Consider the following 23,687-nt stretch of genomic DNA (forward strand, 5'->3'; position numbering starts at 1 on the left):
TGGGGCAGCCCTAGATATAGTTGGCTTTCTGGCCTATGAGCTGGCTCATGTCCAGCTTACCATCTATCAGTACCCTGAAAGTGCTTTTCAGCAGGGCTGTGTTCGTGTGCCCTAAGGAGAGCAGAATGTGATCTGCCAGCTCTTGTTCATACCCTTGACCTTAAGGACAGTTTCTCAGAGTGTTTGTTTACTGAGTCCCTGAATAAATGGAAGTTGTATTTTCTCAAATTCAGCATTCTGATTTTATACTTTGTCCGTCCCATATCCCTCAGGAATTTGAACTCCACCACTGCATGGCCACTACATCCCAGGCATCTTCCAATTAGTTTGCGTGTGTTAGAGAGCAAATGATCTGGTATTTTATCTACCCTGGTGAGGCTATGTATTACTTGGCTTGATAAGTTATTCTCAGTAACTGGATTGACTACAGCTCACTGTGATACTTCTCTAGCAGATGTAATGGTGGTTAAAGCCCCCAAGCAGGATGAGAACCTGTGAATACTCCTCCTGTAGCTGGAGGCTCTGCTTGGTCGGATGGCCTGTAGTAGGCACCAATCACAAGGATCCCTTTGTTTCCATAGATTCCAACTCTCATTCATAAGCTTTTAACTTCTTTGTGGTCATTCTTCAGGGACAATTCTTCACACTGTATTCCTTTTCTTGGTGGAGGGCAATCCTTCTTCTCTTCCTTCCTTATCTTTTATTTCTGAACAACTTGTTGCTGTTGATAGTCACACGCTGCTCATGGGAATCATCCCACAAGGTTTTGGTGATGGTGTCTTCAACTGTATCCACCCGGTCAAGTCCTTTTTATGGGATAATTTTTATAATAAAATCACTATCATGCTGTGTTTCAGGGTTTTGAGTTCGCCAGATGTTAAAATAACTGATTCCCTTATATGTAAATACATAAACATGGTAATAATGATAATGTTGATCAGGAAAAAAATCATCTAAAATTGCAAACTGGCACAAAGAGATACTAGAAAACTGAATATATCACAGAATATCATAGATATTGATATCACAGAAAAAAGACCTTATGGAGTTTGTGTAGTAATGTCACGGAGTTGAATAGATCAATCTACGACCGTGACAGGGGCAACAGGCCTCTGCCCTTCCCCCCCACCCCAGTCCCACAAAAATGGGAAGGAAGGAAGGGAGGAAAAGAACAGCAGCAACAATCTATGGAGGAAAACTTATTTTGGTATAATATCGGAATACAAGATAACACAATATATACAGTTTAATTATAAATGAGATCAATAAATCAGATGAGATGAGAGAAAGAGTTCCCGGAACCGAGTCAAACCTGAAAAGCTTGGAACGGCTAGGAAAGCACCTCCAGCACCCACTGCCAGGCAGCAAGAGAGCGACCCCCCACCCGGAAGGGCCAGATCCCGTGACTGCTGTAATGTACAGGGATAGGTACTTGGAATTGGGGCAGTGACACTTTAATGCCCCGTACACTACATGATGTTTTGATGTGGAATACTGAAACCCAAAAAACAAAAAAACATAGAACCATGACAAGTAATAATATGTGTATTGATTTGTTTATGTCCTTGCATTCAGATTAATAATAATAATGAATTTTTGCATATTTATTAGCTCACTAAAACAATAACTTCCCTATTCCATGTATTTGTTCCTTAAAAATATTTCAAGGATAGAATGAAGTACAGGCAAGCTACGTATTACGTACTTTTAAAGGAAAAATAATACCAAATATTGTGGAAGGGCACAAATTCCATATTAAATCTAGTCTTATTAGTACCAATGGGAACTTTTAACTGAACTAGCTGTTTAATCTAAGTTTACTGTGTCAGGTGGTGTGCCACGTTCTTTCTTTGCCTTTCTGTGGAAGAATTACTTGCATCTGTGAACGAATTACTTCCAGAGAATCTTTTGTCCTTCTGTGAAGTAGGTTGGAGCTTTATCCACAATCTGAAAACTCCAAAAAGAGCAGGAAATGCCATAGTTTTTGTTTGTTTGTTTTGTTTTATTTTATTTTGTTTCAGTGAATGCAATCTGTCAAACAGCTACTTCAGGAATTCTGTGTGAAATCTATTTTATGTTGCGTGTGACTGACAGCTGTGGAGAAATTCTTAGAGTGCATAGCAAGCCAGCATGAGACACTTCAGAAGGAAGCACTATTGTTCTTTTCTCTCTCTTTCACCTGATGTTTAGTTGGGTTTTTACAAGTAGGACCAATGCTGGGAGAGAACAGTGATCATTTCACATCCCAGGCAATGAGTAAATCCTCAGGGTAGCTGAGGAACATATGTGAAAACAATTGCTTTGACTCCTTTTGAAAAGTTACAGAATGCATTCCTCTAAAATCTTGTCATTCTCTGTTTTCTGCTGACTAACACAGACACTAGCATGGGACTCGGCTGCTGCCTTTCATACCTACCCCTCATTCTATGTCTTATGCTTTCCACCATTTCTGAGGACAGCAAAGCTTTGGAATTTGTGACAGCATTTGCTTGAGACAATTGCTGCTAGCATGCTCTCCTGTGTTCTCAGTTCAGTAGAACTATATTTGTAATGTATTTAATCTGCACAGAAAATATTTTATAGATATGATCTGACAAAAGAAAGGCTTAGATTGAGACCAAGTGAATATATGGAAAAATATTAGTCATATTGAGAAAAATATCAGTTTAAAAACTCAGAAGGCATTTTTCCAATTTGAGTAGAAATGTTGAACAACACCAAGGAGAAAGTTTTGGGCTCTCAGAGATAGCATAGTTGGCCTGTTACTAACTTGAAAGTTTCAATACTACTCTTCCAAAAAAAAAGGTATATATTTATATATATATTAAAAATACATAAATTATATATATATATATTTATGTATATATTTATATACATATCTCTCCAAATTCCTAAACATATATATATGTGTGTGTGTTTGTTTAGCAATTTGGAATACAAACCAACAAGCAAACAAAAAAAAACTATTCAAAGAGTAAAATTTATGAATCTCATAATTACAATAATGCAGCATGTTAAAATTAGAAATTTTAAACACTTTCACTATTCCCAGTTTTCAAAGCAGTTATTTGCTACCCAGTCAATGAATATTACTCCTTGAATCTGACTGTCTTTCCGGCATCTTAGCTCAGACCACCAAAAGCCGTCAAATCAGTACTCACGGTTTAAAAGGTCAAGTAAATAGATAAATAAGACAACTATAAAGAAAAGTCTTGCATTGTCATTTGTTTTGAACAAGACTTATCTAGGATCAGCTTACTGTTTTCTTATTTACATTAGTTAACCTTCTATCTTTTCTTTCATATTTATGAAATGTGTGATTTCAAGCACATCACTGTGGTGTGATGTTCTTTTCACAAATGTCATGGCATTTGTCCTCCAGGCTGATATTCACTCTGTGTTCTCATTAGCATTACTGCTTGGCGACTGTCCATGCTCTTCTGATTCCTGTGCCAATTCTTGAAACCTGTCCACAATAAACTTTCAAATTATTTAAGATATGGTTTTCCATAGGCTAAGTATGATCTCTGTGTGCCATTAAATTTATGTATGTTTGGAGTGATATCAGATATTTCATGAGATTCCATTCTTATTTACAATTTTAAAAATATGAATTTATTTTAAAAAATATTCGTTCAGATTTGATTATTCTAGAGACATATGCACAATTATGCAGGAGGAGATACACAGGCATGTATACCAGAGGAAAGAGATTGAAATAAACAAAAAAAGCAGGAGTAAAAGCAACCAGCTCAAGGAGGGACAGAGAAGAAGCTGAGGAAGGGGTATGACTGCAAAGGAACTGTAGCTGGTGGAGGAACTCCTACCAGTGCAAGTCAGTTGAAATCATATTATACAGTACTTTTACCTCCTGAATTACCCATACATTGCCAGAAGGATCAAGAATAACATAGGGAAAAGATGTAAAAATCAGAATATTTTTTTTTTTGTCAGTATTTGTTTGTTTGTTTGTTTATTCCTTTATTTTTCAGTCTGAGAATCAGTGATCAAAAGTTGTTAATTGGCAACTAATTAAATTGATTGGAATCAACTGACTTGAAAATGCCTTTTATTTTCTTTTATTTTATTTTTATGACAGTCCTTGCAATAAAGTGTATAAACTTCAGAATACGTTGCAATGCTTTCTTTTTGGTAAAAAGTTTTTGAGGAATTATGATATTATCTTTTGTACTAAACAATATCTTATTGTTGAATTCTGTGGAAATGTTTAAAATACATGAAAGTAGGATCACTACATACAAAATCATTTTTTTATCATTTATGTAATTGATATAAATAGAGCCAATGGCCATAATCCATAATTAAAAATGATTTTCATTTTTCAGCAAATTACATTTTTAGTATAAAACACTCTCAATGTTTTTGTCTCATCTCCTTGGTAACATTTATTTCTGTGAATTATAAAACTGCACTTTTGATGTGAAATAATTTTTGAGCATTTAAAATTAAATCAATTACCAAATTAACAGTTCTTATTCTAAACAAAACAAAAACAACAGCAACAAAAGAACTGCTTCTAAAGATATTCAAGTATTCTGTTCACTGGAGTGTACTTTCACACAAATATTCCTTGTAGTAATTGAGTAGACTCCTCAAACATTCCTGATTTCAGAATCAGGATTCTCTTAACTCTTTTATTTTGCCCTGCATTTACACTAAAAGTCACCTCTATTTATCTCTTATTATTTTAACTAACATATTTGGATTGATTAGTTAGTTAGTTTTGAAATGAGATGCTTTTTAAAGTATTGACTAAAATAAAAAATTGACTTATTTTTTTCCTCTATCTTTTTTACTTTTATTTTAAACATAGCCATTTTATTTGCTGACAAATCCAGAGACCTAGGTGTAAGAAGCATATTGGCATTTGTTTCCTGAAACAAAAGCAAAACTACTAACAGATTATTAAAATAACATCTATTCTGAAAGATATTGATAGATACCATGTACTTCATGGGAATAAAACTTTCATAATTTTTTTCAGAGAAAGAGTGAGGAATTTCTTTATTAAAATCAATAAAGCTGATGAATGCCAAGGAAATGACATTTAGATCAGTGGAAATAAAGCATAGATATCCAAGAGCACATTTTAACCCCAAATTTACCATGTTCTTCTATAGCAGTTCTTTCTTAGATTCTGGAGCTGATGTTGCAGACATTTCTAACAATATTTGTACTTTCATTTGTGTTCTTCTTAAGAGTGATTAGGGATGAACATCTGTGCACTACACCAATTATAACATGTAAGTAACTTTCCAGAATGTGTAAAGAGATAGCTGCAGCAGCTTGCTTATCTGTTTCAGTATGGTGATTCAGATCTCTGATGAGCTAGATTTGTTTACTTTTCTTCTTGTAATATATGTTAAATAAAATGTAAGACAGTGCATACAAAACTATGCTAAGATATTGATAGTAGACACAGTAAAACTCACATTTCCACATATGTTAAGGTTTATAAGATGGAAGAAGTACCTATTATATTACATTACATATAACATTATAGCATATAACATTAACCCTAACCCTAACCTTAAACCCAACCATTTGCATAGGTCTACATGCATAAGACAAAGTATTTCATACTCTGGCCATTTTTATAATCCAAAAATTAAATTTATTGGATGGATTAAGGCTAGTGTATGTTTGGATCATTGTGCTTTTAAGGTTAACAAAATGAAATTTTGATAGTCATTTATTAACAGATTCCTATTATAATAGAACAGCTGCACTTAGGAAGTATAAAACTTCCTAATGTAATAACCATCTGTATTATCTTGCATTAGGCTGATTATACAATGTTTAGTTTTTGGAGTGCTGAATTAAGAGCTATCTGAATTAGTGTTGTATTAGTGTAAAAAGAGAAGACTGTCTCAAAAGTGCAGTTTTCTTGAGAGGAATAAAACTAACTGGGGAAAATAATGTTCAGGCTACCTGTAGTAACTAAACACCAAGAATGAAGGTACTTACGTCTAAGTGACACCAGTCACTTAGTCTAGTTATTTTTAGACTTCCTAGGCTGGAAATAACCACTGAAATTATATTGTGTGCTTCTTGAACAACTGTTCTACAGTTACACAGAGGGGAAAATTCTCAACATTTCCTCTTCTAATCACTTCACCAGAATAGAAAACTCATTTATGGTAAGAATAACTCAAGATAGTCATCTAAAAAAGGAATTTAACCAATGTTATGTTCTTGATCACATTATTCAGGAAAATCTGATGAAAGAGACTGAAGAATGTCTCATCTAGAGAACTTAAACACTATTTTTATAAAAATAAAAATTGTTTAAGAATTAATAATAATTTAAACTTTTTAGAATATAAATATCTGTTTAATAGTTATCCTGTATCTTTCACCGTGCCATCCCCACAGAAAGCAGTTTATTAGAAGCACAGATAGGAAATAGGCTCATCCTTCTCAGGGAAAATAACTTGTGGGGAAATAATCACAGCAAACGTGATTATTCTTAATGTTGTGTTATAATTCAGCAGGACTTTTAGCAGCATTTGCTAATGGAATTTTTATTAATCGAGTATAATAAAAAACTGGTAAGAGAGATATGTTAGAATATTTTCATCTTTGAGACCTAACAATGGAAGCTAGAAGGAATGAAAATTGATGATAAATGTTACCATATAGCTGCAGGGGGAAAAAATATTTAAAATAAATAAATAAATAAATAAATTGAAAGGAAATGTGACAAACTCTGAACCAAAACACATCTTCAGATAGTGATGCAGATGTTCAGGTTCAGAGGAAAATCAAAACTTCATGATTTATTCATAAAATGTCTTCTAAAAGCTGTCAACTGAGTCATTCAAGATATGGAGGAAAAAAAAACCCAACAAATTGTGTGTGTACATTTTTTTTGCTGTTTTATATACTCAGTTAAATCCAAACACCATGCTAGGAAAATTTTCATTATGTTCTGTGTCTTAAAACTAAATTCTCTTCAATTCTCTTCAAATTTGTTGTTCCTTCTCCTTCCACTTTCCATCTTTTTACTGTTGTTGCTCTTGCTTTATTGTTATTGTTCATTTGTTTTGATCTGAATTGGCAAATAATTTTTACCTGTCACAGAACAATGTTTCGTGGTAGAAAGACTTCCCCCGCCTTCCCCCCCCCCCCCCCCCGTTTGGAAAAATCAAAGACAAAATTGAACCATTCTTTATTATAATCATGAATAACAAATACTATTTTTAACATCTTGATTATTTGTATGTAGTTTTTTTTTTTTAATTATTATTATTATTTTATTCAACATTCAATTTGAACATCCTTCTATAAAGAAAAGTTATTTTTTGCTTTTCTAAACTTTTAGTTATCTGGTGCCTCCAAGTTTACTTACATAGTCTGTTTCACAAAAACAAATTGAAACAGTAACAGATTTCCTTTCCAGACCCACATTCATCTGAGGTACAAGTGTGGATTTGCCATTTTTTACCAAGCCCGACAATTATTTTTTCCTGATTACCTGTGAGAGAGCAGGTTAAATGTGAAATGTTTAGCAGCTATTTTAATCATTTGCACTTACAAAATGCGTACAGAAGTCTGCTTTCATAAAACAGTATTTTATTGTATTGTTTGGAGGATAAGATAGCCCAACATTGCAGCCTGAAAAACTCTTGAAATATTGTTAATAAAGTTTAAAGCTTCTTTAACTGTTGCTCCACTGAGTATTCATAAAGACAGAAAGATACAGCTTCTGATACAGCAACACCACTGTAACTTGAGAGTTATTGGAAATCTTCCAAAGCAATCAGTAACACAGAGTAATATGATTTCAACTGATGGCAAAAGAAGATATTTCACTGAAACCTCTCAGTGGATCATCTCACTATCTGTAGGTGCTGCCTTCTCACATTTACTGTATTAAAGTATGTTGCTTTGCCATACTTTATTGTTCTCTGCTTACAATCATAAAATCACAGAGTTTTTTGAATTGGAAGTGACTGTTAAAAGTCATCTTGTCCAACTACCCTGCAATGAACAAGGACATCTACAGCTAGGTCAGGTTGCTCAGAGCTTGATCCAGCCTGACTTTGACTGTCTCCAAGGACAGAGCACCCACCACATGTCTCGGCAAAATGTTCCAGTGTTTCACTGCCTTTATCACACACACACACAGTATAAATAAACATAAACATAAACATAAACATAAACATAAACATAACCACATGTGCATATATATATATATATATGTATGTATGTATATGTATGTATGTATATTTTCCTCTTCTACTTTGCAGCCATTTCTCTTTGTCCCATCAAAACAGACCCTGCTAAATGGCTTGTCCCCTTCTTTCTTATAGCCCCCGTTTACATACTGAAAAGCTGTTACCAGGTTTCCCCAGAATCTTTTCCATATTCAACAGCCCCAGTTCTCAGCTATTCCATTCCTTGAACGACCTTTTTGGCCCTCTTGTGGACACACTCCAATAGATTCCATGTCTCTTGTACTGAGACTCCATAATTGGAAACATACTCCAGGTGAGGTTCACCAGTGTAGAATAGAGGGGCAGAATCACCTCTCATGACTGGCATATAAAACTTCTTTTGATGCAGTCCAAAATATGGTTGTCACATTTGTTGTGGTTCTATGACTTTTTTTGATTGGTACTCCACATCATAACATCATGTAGCTTAACTGGAAGTTAATGCTGCAGTTCTGTGGATTGTCAATAGTTCTTGTTGCCTGCTCTCAGAGGAGAAGAGTGAACTACAGCTCCCAGAAGACTTCAATATTCTGTTTCTGTTTTCCAGTCAGAGAGAAAGATAAAACTGACTGGGAGTCATGAGACAGTCTTTTTTTGCACACTTTCCTCTGTGTGCTCCCTGACCATTTCATCTACAGCATTAAAGACTTCAGTTTTGGACACTCTCATTTTATTTGATTTGTTATCTTCAATTCCAATCATATGGTGTTATATTGTATTATCTCACATTCCTCTATTATACTTAGTAAATTCAGTTTTTCCCTTAGCTTGTTGCCTCATTTTCCTCATCTAGGCCCATCTCCCTACCTTTTCTATTTTCCCAGGGTGTGGGATCATGGGTCTCTTCATCCCCAGTCATGGAACTAGGCTGAACTGAGCCAAACCTTAACAAATATTGCTGGCTCATACCCAGCTTACCATCCACCACAACCTGAAGAGTCCATTACAGCAGGGCTGTGCTCTGTCCTTTCTTCCTCCTGCTTGTATTAATAGATTTGTTGAATTTCACAAGGTTCACCCGGGCTCATGGTGCAAGCCTGTCTGTAGATCTCAACCTGTCCACAAATTTCAACATCACATCACAGAGCTTGGTGTCATACACAAAACTGCTGAGGTTGTACTCAATCCCACTTTTGATGTAATTGTTTACGATATTAAACTGCACCAGTCCCAGTACTTCCCCTGTGGGACATCTCCATCTGCACACTGAGCAATTGACAACCACTCTCCAGATATGATCTTGAACTTGGTCCTTGTTGATCAAACAGTTCATCAACAAATACAGGAAGAATTGTACTCTGCCAGTCCCCACCTTACAATCCCTCCACTCGAGTGCTGTGTGAAGAGATGTTGCCAGTGAAGACCAGGGCAAAAAATGTTGCTGACTACCTGTGAGAATCCTTCTTTGTTTTTTGGCTCAAAGCTTGCTTTCTGAGGTTTTTCTTGTGATAAGACTCTGAGTGACTTGCCAAGGAGGCAACTGATGGGTGCTAACTGTGTGACAATCGATATCGCTTTGGGAACATTTGAAAGCCCCTTCCCCCAGAGCTGCTTGCTCTGTAGAAGAGCGGATGAGAGTGCTCAGGAGTGTTCACTGGCAGAAGATCTGGCCTGTGACTAAGCTGCTCCAGCTTAGTATGGGAGGCTGGGGGATGATACCATTGTATCCTGTGAAGGTAAGATACAAGTTGGTGCCTCCCTGCTTCCTCTTATCTGCTGGCAAGGCCAGAAAGATAAGAACAAAGGAGGTTCCTGCTGAGATCCCAGAGCCAGAAGCTGCCACCGCAAAGGAGAGCTGACTCGACCACTTTGGATTTGAGCTGTCACTCCAAAGACAGCTGACTCAACCACTTTGAAGCATTGAAAAGGGGCCATCATTGCCATGGTCGTCCTTCATCGTCGTCACCCTTCTTGTTCATGGTCGTCAATAGAACAACAATGTCCAATGACCCACCACTACTGAAGGTCAAAGACGGAACTACAAACCTTGCTGGATCCATGGTGGTGACTACGTCCCTCTCACTGCCTGTAAAGACTCCTTGCTTCTTCTCTTCTATCTTTTCTATCGCCCTCCTTCCCCATTACCCTAATCATAATAGTGTCCGTCCTCCCCTTCGCCATTTCCCTGATTAAGATTTGTAATAAACTGGTTGGACCAACATTTGAACCGTTGCTTCTTAATCTCACGCCGGGTATACAGATAATAAAAGAACCTCCTCTGCCTCCTAGAAATTGGAGCGAGACATTTATTTAATGGCGTAGTCGGCAGGATACCCACCGTGAGAGTGTTGTCCTTCCAGATGTAGTCTGAAACTTTCTTTGTGTGTACCTCTTGGAGTTGCATGGAGCGATATTTTTCAAAACTTAGACATGAGTCCTTCTCCAGGAAGACCGCTCTGCATTCTGAAACTTTACAGTTTATGTGTATGCCTCTCGGGGACGTATGAATTAATTTTGATTACGTGTGTGTTCCTCTTCGGGAAGACCTCTCTGAATTTTGCCATTTAAGTATCTTGTAACTTAAGTGTGAAATTTGGACCTTTTTGTGTGCTCCCCTCAGAGAAAGGGGAGAGTGCTTTGAGCATTTGCATTTGAAAAGTGTCTGTTTTCCTGGGGAGATAAGGAGTCACTTGAGCTTTTGAATACGTGCACCTCCCTTAGTGTAGGTCTTTCATTGTATTGAAAAAATGAGCGACAGCATTGCCACCATGAAAAGTGAAGATGTATTATTCGATCTTTTAGAAAAACATGGTGCTCGACCCTCTTTATCAGGTATGGATTGGGCACGACAGAACTGGTATAACTTGCAGAGTGTTTCGGACTGCATTAGTATCCTGCCAAAGAATGCTTGTACCTGAGCTGGAAAAGGAAAGTCGTTTATTTGTGCCGTACTCGGGGCTACTTTAAAAGCAGCCATGGAGTTCCGAGATGAAAAGCATTTGGCAGAAAACCAAACTGTACAAGCACTGCAGGAATCGGTTAAAATAACACAAGAATTGGTGAAAACTCTGCAGAATCAAATAGTGAACCTTGAGGAACAATTAGAAAGAGAGAAACATAATTCGGCTTTGTTGCAAATGGCTTTTAAGGAACCGCTAGCATGTAAGCATGCCAGCCATACCGTCACCCACAGTTTGCCTCGAGAAAAAACTTTTCCTCAGGTGGAACTACCAGGAATGAAGGAAAGGCTAGATAAATTAGAAACTCCAGTAGCCCCATTGCGTCCTTTGATAAAAACTGAATACACATTCAATAACAGTGAGGATTTACATCCTCAAATGAATGTTAAAGAAATTTCCTTCTCAGCCACTGAACTAGCAAAATTGAAGAAAGATTTCAGCCGCTCTCCAAAGGAATTAGAGACAGAATATGTATGGAGGGTTAGTCTCACTAGTGGCGACCAGATTCGGTTAACAGAAAAGGAAGCAGAAGGTTATTGGGGACCAGGAGTATTTTTAACTACTGGTAACAATTGTGCTCCCTAGTCATTAACACAAAGGGCTGCCTATTGGGCAGGTGGTCTCAACCCTTTAGAAAGGGGAGACCCTCTTGCCATTACTGGAACAACTGATCAGTTAGTAGAGAGTGTTCAAAAGGCTGCTTGTCTCCAAATGATGTATGATAGAAAGCTGCAGCCACACCATGAATCACCTATGATGATGCCTGTTGATCCTGAGAGAATGACTGGTTTAAATAGGGGGCTTCCAGAGTTGTTAAAACCTATAGGTATACAACTGCAAGGAAGTGGTGACTATGTCCCTCTCGCTGCCTATAAAGACCCCTTGCTTCTTCTTTTCTATCTTTTCTATCGCCCTCCTTCCCTTCCCCATCACCCTAATTCATAATAGTGTCCATCCTCCCCTTCCCCATTTCCCTGATTAAGATTTGTAATAAACTGGTTGGACCAACGTTTGAACCATTGCTTCTTAATCTCATGCCGGGTATATGGATATTAAAAGAACCTCCTCTCCCTCCTATAAATTGGAGTGAGACAGTACCTCACCCTTCTCCTTGTCCAAATGAAGCAAAAAAAGAAGAGTTATTCTGTGGATCTGTGCTATAAGCAGCTAGCAGCTACAAATCCTTTCTTGTTGCTACAGATAAAGGAATAAATACTGTAGCTTGCAAATGATTAGACAAATAAGGCAATTTCTCTGAAAGCTCTTAAAGTATTGTTACATAAGTAGTAAAGAAAATCAAACAGGAATTTGCTTAGAAATTATTGTAACATTATCAGTAGTTAGAGTACAGCTCTTTGCATAGCACAGCATGATCCAACAGCATATTGTTCTTCCTAGCCATGTGTTGTAAAATTCTCTTCAAAGCAGACAAGTTTCTGCCAGCTGTCATAAATTCCCATTTTGCAAACTGTATAAGCTTTCAGAACAGAAGTGAACAGCTTGGTCTCAAAGCTAAGAGGAAATTATTTGAATGGTTTTGAGTACTAGGGTCTATCTGCTGCAAAGAAAAGATAAGACTAACATATGATGGAAGTTCAAGATGAGCAATGAAGAAAAAGAAGTTCAGGAAGTAATGTGGAAGCTGAAAAACAATAAAACATTGCTAAAATTCATCAAGTTCCATTTTTTTTTAATATCAAACTTCTCTTGATAGTTGCTTAAGACTGTAAATGTGGATAAATGATAAGCAAGCAGATTTTCTTTTTCATTTATTTTAATGTTATATTTTCACTTTATTTTTATTTTCCTCAGTCTTCATTTTCATGTGCATTTTCATAAAGTATCTAAAACTTTGATTAAATCTTCATCTTCCTCATAGTATTAACACCAGATAATAGATGGAGTATAATTTAAATAATAAAGCTGTTTTCCTAAGTATTTAGATAAACTCTAGTAACATTTGAGGTGTACTTTTGCTGGGCATTTCAAGACCACATACTAAAAACATGCTTCAGTTATTGCATACCTAGGACTATTTGAAAGCAGAAATCACTGTCAGACTTCTGGGCAAAAAAAGTGGATTAATCAAACTGTACATTAAATAGACATTTGATGAGCTAATTAAGTAGCTGTAGAATACATATCTTAACAGATCACCATAAGATCCAAAGCAATTGTCCAAATTATTTCTAAAACCAACTGCCTGTATGCTTCTCATTAACTGTAGAAAGAAAAAGAAATATGTTTGTTAAGAAACAAGTTTGTTTGATAATGTGCCAAATTTCTTGAAAATTCATTGTTTTATAATACAAAAAAGTAATTCTGAAATGCCAGTTTCTATTCAACCTTCTAATATAAGACTTTGAGGACTTACACTTGAAATTTTTCTGCATTTAAGCACTTTTGGTATTTCTGAGATTAAATGAATATTTGTTCTCTGTTAGTTTACTGCCTAAGCTTAGAAGTTGCACACTGTCTTCAACTCCAGCAACAAAAAATAGAAAAATAACCGTATTTAGGTGTTTCTACACTTCCTTATATTTTGAGACTTAAATGCAATGTGCTTTATTTTAGATAATATTCATCTAAATAATATTATCTAGTATGTCAATCATTAATATTAGAAAGGTTATAAATAAGTACTGGGAGCTGTTTTCACAAATAATCACTAGGTGACAGACCTGAGAAAACAATTAGTAGAATGATCTGAAAATTGTGACAAAATAATATTCATTTTCACTTCAATGCAGAATCCTTCGATGAGAAAAGACAAAGGAACAGAATTCTGGAAAAATATTCTTGAATGAATATTTTGTTTCATATATTTTTTTTTCCTTTCCTGCAACTGCTTTTATTGGTTATTGAAGCAAAGAAACTGATAGCTAACTCACATAAAACAAGTTGATGTCTTTGCACTAAACTTAAACATTTTTACCCAAAATAGCAAGCATAGTTTTTTTTTTTTTTTTTTTTTTTTTTTTTTTTTAACCAGTCACTAGGGGCAACAAATAAAAACAAAGAAGCAAGCAACAATAAATGCATAAACAAATACAGTAAATTAAATTAGAAAAAAAAAACTCTTTTTTTTTTTTTTTTTTTTTCTATTTATAGAATTAATACGGATGAAATATTCTTTGTTTCCGGTCTACTTGTTGCACAGTACAGTCAGAACAAAAAGAACAGTACCTAAATTTGTTTTAAAGCTGCTCAAACTCAGGAATAGTTTTAATCTATTTAATAAAGAGAAAATCAAATATCTTCTTTATAATGTTGTGTGACTTGTTAAAATTTTCATTAATTTTCAATAATTTTACACAGAAAATTTTTAACATATATTTTTCACTTCTATAAATATCAGTGCCTCCACACTTCATACTCATGCACATATGTACGTGCTTCGATGTACACAAATATTTAATTTCTAGAGCAGAAGTAAAATTCAGAGCAATCTAATAAAGCAGTTCATATTTACAAATACTATGAATTATACATTTGATAGATTGTGTTGTTTTTAAGCAAGACAGATTATTTTTGCTGTCCATCTCCCTGCAGGTAGAATTAGGTTTGACCATTCTTTTTTTTTTTTTTTTTTTTTCAGTGTCCCACAAAGTTAAATCTTAATTTTAACTTCTGTCAGAAAATGTAGTCTTCCTGTAGATATCTTGATATCCATTGTCAGTAGTAGTTTTAAATCTATGAACTTTGAATAGCTTTAGCAGTGCCACACAGAAATTCTGTATATATAATTTCTTAGGTATGTCATCAGAGAGGGCACTTTGCGTCCTAAAGTAAATCAAACCTGTTAACTTCTCATAAGCAACACACTACAAAGCTTTTACATTAGAGAATATAATTTCACTGTTGTGGAATTATTTTTTAAGTAGTTTCTGTTTGCATATGTTAAAGCCTTCTCCAAACTACTATAATTATCAAATAAGATGAGATGATCCACAATAATGAATAACCATAATTAAGCAGCAAAGAAGCATGACTCACTTAACTTCCTTTATACCATTATCGATGCCACTATCAGCTCTCTGCACATGGAGACTATTATTGCAGCTGTCATAGAATTAAATGAAATCTATCCAGCAACATCTGCCTCCTCAGAAGAAAATATGAATAATTTCGCCAGCGTTCCCTTTTTCTGCCTGCTGTATTCTAATTATGATGTGATGAAGGACATCAGCACGCCGTGGACTTGGTTATTAACCCAGGGCAGCTGAGAAATAGACCTAGTGAGATGAGCAGTGCACATGAATCAGTTCAATCAATTATCTCTTTTTTCTCAAGGCTCTTATATACAGATGTGACCTTGTGATGGGAAACAGTAGGTTACACTTGAACTCATTTAGGAGGCCAGGCTTTTCACAATACATTATAAGTACTTGATCCTTGTGTTTCAATTCAATTATGTGAAAAATAAGTATTTATACATATATACATATACATACACATACACTTTGCAAACCTATATTTTATTAATACAGGTTTAAGATTGTACTTTTATTAGCTTCTCTTTTTATTGATTAGCATATGAAGCTTTCCTCTTTTGTTTGGGCAGTGCTCTGATTAAGCATCCATTTGCAGCTCTTGAAGTAAGCCAATATCATGACAACAGAAATTAAAACAAGCTGAAAACTACCTAATATTGTTTCCAGTCTTCAGTATATGACTTTACAAGTGTGAACATATTAACTAAATACGTACACTTCAACCATACATACATAGTTCATACACTTCTATTTGCTTTTGTTCTGAAGACCATGAAGCTTATTTAATTCAGATTGCAGAAGCATCTGATTCCTTACCTGAAATGTTCAATCAAGCAGTTATCAATACAGAGTAATTGGACTAATGATCCTGGAATTAACCTAATAGCAGTGCATGGAGACTGCATTAAACTAAGCAGTTCAATGCAGCCAGATGTGCAACCACATTGTCCTGCTTGGCATTTGCAGACATCTTATTCTATTAAAGTACTTAGAACAGAATGAGGAATCTGCATCTTCAAATAATTTCCCGCACTACTTCTTTAAAGGCAAAGTACAGTTGTTGTGATCTTCAAGGAGTCATTGGTGTGGTAAGAAAGTTCATTTCTTCCTATCATAAGCAGAGATCTTTCTGATACTCGAAGACGCAATGTAATCTTTCACTCTAGCTACTGCAGAGAAATAAATGTCACAGCAATTAGAAATTTTTTTAGTGTCAGATGCTGCTGTAATCAGTTTTGTTAATTCAATTATTGAATTACAACTTCAAGTCTTTGTGAATACAGTGATTGAATTTGCTTTTTATTTATTTGTATTGACCTGACTTTTATTTTGTCTTTCTTGCTGAAATGTAACCTATCTTGAAACAAAATTATCCCCTCAGTGTTTGGTACATGGACATATTCAACACTAACGTCATTTCTGCTAATAGTTATATATAATGTTTTTAAGATAGACTAGATTCAATCAGAGACTTAGTTACCTGCAAGTAAGGAACTACAGTGGTATTCTAAATATTTCTCTTAGCAAGGAATAAAAAATTCAGTGTAGCTTCAGCAAAACTGAAATTGAAAATTACAATCCGGTAAAGCAGTCAGATGAGTGCTTACATAGATTTATTCAACAGTGGTATTAAAAACAGGTATAGATTTTTAAATTCCCTCTTTTCCAAGAATTTAGATGATATTTAAATCAAAACTGCATTTCCACCTCAGGCTCCTTTGCTGTGTATTTTATTTGGCTATGAGTGCAATTTGGCTATGTGATCAAATTTAGATCTAGGACTCTTTAGGTTTCTTTCTCGATTGATTGTTTTTGTTTCTGTTTAAACCTAGGATTGATCCAAAAAACAATTTTTCAATTTTCATTAATTCCAGTGAGAAATTCCTTTTCAATATTAGACGTGTCTTCCAAGTAATCTGAAGTCAATTCAGAAATCTGATCAGAACAAGATTAAGTCCTTACTGCACACTCCTGTAGCCTCTTGTCTGCAATTAGGTATGCTGACTCCAAGGATGTGAAAAAGTGTGACTATTTAAGAATTAACTTAAAGACATCTGCCCAAGAATTATCTTGTGTAGATTTTCAGTCTGCACAAATTGCTGTTATCTTCTATATCACTGAACCTGATTGCATAATCTGAACTAAGAGAGAAACTTGAGAAAGGCTATGAGAACTATTCTGTTACAGACACTGAATAACACTGTCTCAGTGCTTTTGTTTTCTGTTGACACTGTTTAAAAGTGGTGGAAAGGAATTCCTGAAGAAATTTATGAAATTGTACTATAAAAAACACAGGTTTTCTCTTCTTCCTTCGGTTTTACAACATTTTCACCAACTTGCGACGCAAAAATAAATTATAGTTTCACAAAATATGTTTTACTTTGATATTCCTTTTTACTATTTACTCATTAAAAGAGGATACCAACATTCTTTAATGTCCAACACTGTCAAAGTATGCACTCCAAAAGTAAAGCTTTCTTTTTATTTTCATGGAAACTGCAACAGATACAAAAAGCACATTACCACTATTTGGTAGAGCAAATTCTCAGCTATAAAACATTATTTGTCAACATAATGATCACTATTAACTATGTATTTTCTCCAGTGATGATCATGCATTTGCATGCTGTGATCATAAAAGTCTGCAGTGGTGGAGGTGACCCACAGTTTCACAGATGCTATGATGGTGTAATTACTAGAAAACTTCTGCGCACTTTTAATTGGCCCAAACAGATGCCAGAAAGAACCAAATCCAGACTTCATGGTCAGTGTGGTAGGACAGTACAGACAAGATGAGCAATGTGCTACATGGTCTTCAAACTGGCGTGGGACTTAAAATTATCACGTTGCAAGAGAAAGGTATCTTTTTCTCTGGCCTGTATCCAGAAGTACAAGCTTTCAAATTAGTATTTCAACATAGCAGCCAGAGTTGACTGAGTTCCAGTAAATCCAGAGAGATCAACCTTTTCCTATTCCAAATGACAGTGAACATCACTTTACCCACTGAGGACTGCATCCTCAATTTTTTCTTCAATGGAGAATTCACTTGTTACTGCTCCATAGACTGCTGCTTTGACTCTGGCAACTGCTGGGGGACCTAGGCCTGGATGCAGTGTTCCAGATGGGGCCTCACAAGAGCCTAATAAAGGCCCTGTCTTTGGACCATTACTCTTCGAAATTTGCATCAGTGACACAGTGGGGTTGGGTGTATCCTCAACATGTTTGCTGATGAAGAAATGTTGAAGGAAATGAGCTTGTTTAGTCTTGAGAAGAGAAGGCTCGGAGAGATCTCAATGTCCCCATCTTTTACTTGAAGGGAGCTTACAAGCAGGAAGGGGACCAACTTTTTACATGGTCTAATAGTGATAGGACAAGGGGGAAAAACCTTAAACTAAAAAAAAAAAAAAAGTTAATTTAGATTGAATATAAGGAGGAAATTCTTCATTCAGAGTTTGATGAGGTGTTGGAAAAGGTGTCCTGGTTTTATGACTTTTGTTATTCCACACCATCACGTCATGTAGTACACTGGAAGTCTTAGAAGAGATGTACTATATCTCCCGGAAAACTTTGGTGTTCCATTTCTGTTTTCAGACAGTGGGAAAGATAAAACTGACTGAAAGACACAAGACTATCGCTTTTTGCTCCCTGGAGGATCAGAGTAAGAAGCTTGGCTTTCAGAAAGTCTCTCATTTATTTGATTTATTAGCTTCAATTCCAATTAACTTGTATTTCTGCTCTTAAAATTAAAATTAGTAAATAATTTTCCTCCTCAGATCATTGCACCTTTTTGTTTCTTTTCCCTTCCCCACATCCTTTCCCCCTCCTCCCTCCCCCCCCAGCCCTTTTAGGTCAACAGGCCTGAGGTCTTGCTGCTCTCCTGTCATGAATACAGATACATCTAGTGATAACCTTGATAGCTTATCTCTAGATAACTTTACTTAGAAAAGTTGTGGACATTCCACCCCTGAAGACATTCAAAGCCAAGTTGGATGGGCCCTGGGCAGACTGATATAGTAGGCTTTGCTCATAGCAGGGGAGTTGAAACTAGATGATATTTAAGTTTCCTTCCAACTTAAGCCATTGTGTGATTCTGTGATTCTCAGTTCTTGATAATAATGCAACAAAAACCAGACTCATTAATAAATGTCAAATCTTAGTTGGGAAAGGTATAGTCTCAGTTTATAGAAAAACTTTTGTATTTACATCTCATCAGCAATACAATTCTCTGTTTTGTGATTTTGAGTTTTTCTTCATCTTATTTTTTGTAGTGAAAAGCCCTGCTGTTTTCTTCCCATATATAACCAGTCTTATGTCCCCCTGATCTATAATATTAAACATTCTGAGAGATACTTGCTTCCATTCCCTTGATGGTACCTGAGACTGAAATGACTTTATTGGATTTTGTCCAAGTTTCATTAACGTAATGTCTTTGAGATTTTTCGACGTGCTACAATTAACATCTAAATTTTTTAAAAATCAAACAAAAACCCAACAAGTAACAGATCAAAAGTGGATAGATACAATTGAAAATAATAAAACATTATTTAAGATTTAATGAAACAGTAATATTAGTATCAACATATGCCTTATTAAGTGAACTTTGCTATTTATTCTGCTGAAGAGACTGCTATTTCAATAAAGCAGTCATCATTTCCAGAATAGCACTAATCCCTTAAAAAAATTTCAAGTGATTTTTTCACCTTTTTTTTTTTTTTTTTCTCTGCAGTGCACACTTTATTCAGTACAATAAAATGTTAGTTCATTTAGAAGAAGCTTATTAAAATGTTGAAATACATAGAAATATATTTAATGGTCAGATGTCATTTTGTCACACTGCTGCTCTGCTGCCATCAGCAACAAAATGCAATGGAGTATTGGTGGGAAGGTTCCTCCTGTACTAGCATTGAATTCTGATGTCATGGGCCAACATAATAAAACGGGAGATACTACTTTGAGTAATCTTCATAATTTATTATCTATTACTAATGTGGTAGAGCACTTAGAGTCAAAAAGCAAACTAGATATTTTATCCTTCATCCTCCTTTTTCTACCTTCTCCCCTTGAACAATGCAGGAGAGTAGGGTATGTGGACTGCAGTTAATCCATAATGTTTTGTCTTTGCTGCTAATTCATACTCACTTTCTTCCACTGCTTCACTATGAAATTCCTCCCATGGGAAGCCATCCTTTCCAACCTGATCTTACAAAGATTTCCCACAGGCTGCAGTTCTTCTCCAACATGCATCTGTAAGATGGGGCCCATCCTTCAAGAGCAGATCACTTCAACATAAGTTCCTTATGGGCAGCAGCTCTCTCTAGATTATCTCTACATTGTCTTCAGCTTTGTCCCAGGACTTCCTCTTGCAGGTCCTATGCATGGGCTGTACCTCCTTCAGGCCACATCCACTGCTACACTCTGGGCTCCTCTATGGTTGCATGTGGAGACCTGCTCTGAGTGACATCCCTTGAGCTGCAGAGGGACAGCCTGCTCCTCTGTGAGCCTCTCCTTGGGCTGCAGGAAAATTTCTGCTATGTTCCTGGAACAGCTCTTGCTCTCTTTCTACATTAAGCTTGGTGTATGTAGAGATGTTTCTCTCTAGATTTTTTCTTCTCCACTGCACAACCAACAGTGCTCATTAGCTCAACTCTGGTCAGCAGCAGATCCTATTTGAAGCTTGTATTTAACATGGACTTCTGGACTCTGTTATCTCACAGAGCACACCTCTGCAGCCACCTGGTTACCAAAACATTACCATATAAACCCAATATGGTGTCAATTATTCTTTCTCTTTCTTTATCTATTTTTCTTTTCCTCTTTTTTTTTTTCCTTTTTCTTTTCTGACTTCTTTTCCCTTGATGATGCTTTGATGATACTAGAAAAGCTTAACCTGAAAAGAGAGAAGACAACATAGATTTTAGAACTTGGTAAATAATTAAGACAAAAATGAATTTATTTTCACTTATCATAATTAACAAAAATCATCAAACAAACAGAAAGATATGATGCTGTGAAAGATTATGAAAGGTGATTTGACACAAGACTTGTCTTCTTTATGTATTAGGACACTTGAAATTACTTCAAAATTCAGAAGCCATAGAGCAAAACTAATATGTAAAAGTGTTCTTAGTGTTGTATTTTGAAAATAGAATATTCAGATAAATGTTACCCATATTAAATAGAATTAAAGATATGAATAAGCAAATGAGAAATTAATTCTTTTTTTTTTTTTTTTCCCCGGTAAGTGAATAGCTGTATCATTGAAAAATTAAGAAAATTGTAAGAAATATTAAAACAAACAAACAAGGAAAAAAAAAAAAAAAAGAGCAATTTTCTTCCAGTTTGAGGATTTCCTTTCAATTCACTAGATTCTCTGAGGACAACGTAGTTGTGCAAATGGCTTGTTTTGTTTTCTAAAGGTAGGAGGATATCTGATTGCTTAACTAAATTTAAACCAAGGGTTTTTTTTTTTAGAGAAACCTCTTCATAGTTTCATTATGTCTGATTTGTGCTTGTTGAATTTTTATTCTGGAAGGGTGTTGCTCCAATAAATTGAGACAGATGGAGGCAATAAACCTAACATTCATTCACTGAAAGAAAATTACCTTGTTTTCAGTCTTGTTTGTTTTGTACTACAAAAAGTTATATACCATTTGATTTTCTGAAACCTGTGTAAATAATTACATTACCTTCAACATGTCAGTACAGTTTCAGGGCATTTTAAAATTAACTTTCTGATTATATTTACTGACTTCAAGATACCGTCCAAATTAAATTCTCCTAAATAGATAGTTTTCATATAAACTCATGGTTTCCAGTGCAATGCATAGAAAACCTTGAGCTTAAATAGAGTATATTTTCAAATATTAACTGGAAGAAAGTGAGATATAGTATAAGCAATAATTCAATTTCTAGGAAAGTGAAGTATTACATTTACTATTTATATGTTTTTTTTTTTTCCCCAGCAAAGGCTTTAAATGCCGTAACTCAAGGCTGACATCTCATTTACAGTTCTTAGCAACAAGTTTTAGTATTATTTGCCTCTAAATGAGATTAAAACTATTTTTAGTTATCAGGCTATTTTCTTCTTTTACGTATGTCAAAACAAAATTTAATACTGATCTTGAATCATTTACCATTCCAAAGCATAACTTCTATAATTATAATCAGGTTCGTTTTACCATTTGTGAAAACCTTAGGAAAAAAAGATGATTATACTTCTGGATTTTTCTTGGGATATGACTCTACATAGTAGGCTCTAGAGATCTGTAGGTTTCTACTCTGTCTATTTTTCACCAAAATCATTAAGATTATCTCCAACTACTGCACTTCTCAGATTGAATTTTGCTTTTAATATTTGAGTAACTTCATGTATATTTTCACACAAAAATTATACTCAAAAACAATTTTTGAAAAGACCACATATCATTTAGCATCAAATTAAAAGGAAACAATTTAGAAAAGTTAAATTTTGTTGCCTGTATGAGACAGATAGCAGTAGAGGAGTAGCCTAACAAAATGGTGTCTGATGTGGAAGTGTGTATGAAGCAAAGGTGTGTCACTAAATTTCTTCCTGCAGAAAACACTGTAACCATTGACAGTTCATCCGCACTTATTGAATGTTTATGGAGATGAAAGAGTGGATCTGAGCACAGTGAAGCAGTGAGTGGTGCATTTCAGCAGTCGTGACAGTGACAGTCTGTTACCTGTACTGGCATAGATTTTACAAATGAAGCATGCACTGGAGAAACTGCATAGTTAATAGTGGTTATTATGTTGATAAATCATTTTGTAGATAGAGAATCTAATTCTCTATCATTTTTGGTAGAGAATTAGATTCTCTATCAAATTGTGCTATTGTACTCTCTGTATCTGTTTCAGTTCCTGTTTAAACAAATAGGATATTGTCAACAGTTTACAGGCTGGTTTGGCCCGGTTCTGTGACTAGTGGGGCGGAGGGATCCACGGATTCATGCCTCAAGAAAAGGGAAATGGGAGACCCCAAAATAATTAAATAAGCAGCAACAATCTGAGGAGAAAGAAAACTAATTTACTAAATATAGTATCAGAATACAAGATAACACACCATAATACAATATCATTAGAATTAAAACTAATGAATCAAATATAATGAGAGAGAGTGTGTCCGAAAGGTGGATAGGCCTCACCATAACACTGAGGTGAGATGCACAGTCCAGTTGTGCAGCAGGGAGGAGAGCCTGACAAAGAACAGCACATCAGGTGACCTTGCCAGATGTTATATCTTTCCTCTGACTGCAAAGCCCCCTGGGATATGTAGTTCTTCTTTTCTTCCAGACACGTTCCCAGGACAGGAGCATTAACTCTTTAACTCCCAGTGCACTACATGATGTTATGTTGTGGAATATTGATAGCCAAAAAATCATAAAACCATGACAGATATATTTGGATACATATAAGTTATATCCAATAGTTTTGGAGCAACCTTACGCACATAGATACGCATACAAGAAAGTGACAAAAATAGAGTATGGGGAAAGCTTTGAAAAGAACCCTTGATATGAGTAAAATTGATA

This window comes from Tympanuchus pallidicinctus, unplaced genomic scaffold, assembly GCF_026119805.1.
Source record: "Tympanuchus pallidicinctus isolate F22 unplaced genomic scaffold, pur_lepc_1.0 scaffold6, whole genome shotgun sequence".
In the NCBI taxonomy this organism is placed as follows: Eukaryota; Metazoa; Chordata; class Aves; order Galliformes; family Phasianidae; genus Tympanuchus; species Tympanuchus pallidicinctus.